Source organism: Callospermophilus lateralis, chromosome 11, assembly GCF_048772815.1.
Source record: "Callospermophilus lateralis isolate mCalLat2 chromosome 11, mCalLat2.hap1, whole genome shotgun sequence".
In the NCBI taxonomy this organism is placed as follows: Eukaryota; Metazoa; Chordata; class Mammalia; order Rodentia; family Sciuridae; genus Callospermophilus; species Callospermophilus lateralis.
This window is the reverse complement of record NC_135315.1, coordinates 31,429,818-31,430,894: the sequence shown is the minus strand read 5'-3', so window position 1 is coordinate 31,430,894 and position 1,077 is coordinate 31,429,818. Positions and strand designations below refer to the sequence as shown.

At 42.4% G+C, this 1,077-nt stretch overlaps 1 non-coding gene across 1 annotated transcript; it reads right to left on the bottom strand.

Moving 5' to 3' along the window:
- Window positions 1–790: 790 nt before the first annotated feature.
- On the bottom strand, window positions 791–862 carry Trnaa-agc (transfer RNA alanine (anticodon AGC)). The gene has a single exon. It is a non-coding gene; the product is annotated as a tRNA-Ala (tRNA).
- Between the last annotated feature and the right edge of the window lie 215 nt (window positions 863–1,077).

Below are 1,077 nucleotides of genomic sequence, written 5' to 3'. Positions count from 1 at the left end.
CTGAGCTGGTAGCTGACGCAAAATGGGGGATTCAAACAGCTGCCGTGGACGGCGGCCCCTCCCCTGGCTCCTGGATCTGAGTCTCTGCAGCACCTGAGTTTCCCCGACTACGTCACCTCCAACGCATCTTTTAGACATTGGTTTCCTTTCATGGGTTGAATTCTCACAAAGAGGGGTTGACCCTCTAGACTAGCTCTTCTTCCAATTTGCCTTCTCAGCTTCCCCAGAATATCTGATTCCATCACGGTCAAAGAGGTCTTTAGACCAAGAAGATCTCTCAGGTGGCTTTGCACTGTGCGGAACACCTTTTTGCTGTGACCTGAAAAATTCTGCATGATCTTGGTCTGTTTTTCCAACCCTAGGTTGACCCCTTTCCTTTCTCAAACAAAATGAGTAAGTCCTCCTTCCAGTCTTTTCATACTTGCTTTTTTATTTTTTTCTCCCCACGGTATTAAGGATTGAACCCCGTGGGGCTCTACCACTGTGCTACAAGCTTTGTAACTTTTTTTTTTTTTTTTTGGTAATTGCTCAGGTGGCCTCAAACTTCCCACCCTCCTGCTTCAATCTCCCAAATAGCTGTGGTTATAGGAGTGCACCACTGCGTCAGGCTTGGTCCTTTTCCTGGATTATGTATCGTTTCTCCAGGGTATCTCCTTTTCCTTCCCAAACTCTTAGTTTAACTACAACCTATCTATCTGTCTCTCTTTCTTTCTTTTCTTTTCTTTTTTTTTAATAAGTAACTTTATTTTTTTAATTTTAGGTGAACACAATATCTTTATTTTTTATGTTTATGTGGTGCTGAGGATCAAACCCAGGGCCTCATGCATGCTAGACAAGCGCTCTACCACTGAGCCACACCCCAGCCCATTCTTTCTTTCTTTTTTATTTTGTAATTTTTTTATGTTAATGGGCCTTTATTTTATTTATTTATTTATATGTGGTGCTGAGAATCAAACCCAGTGCCTCACACATGCTAGGCAAGTGCTCTACCACTGAGCCACAACCCCAGCCCATTATTTTGTAATTTTTTATTTTATTTTTTTGCCACTGAGCCACACCCCCAGCCCTATTTTGTAT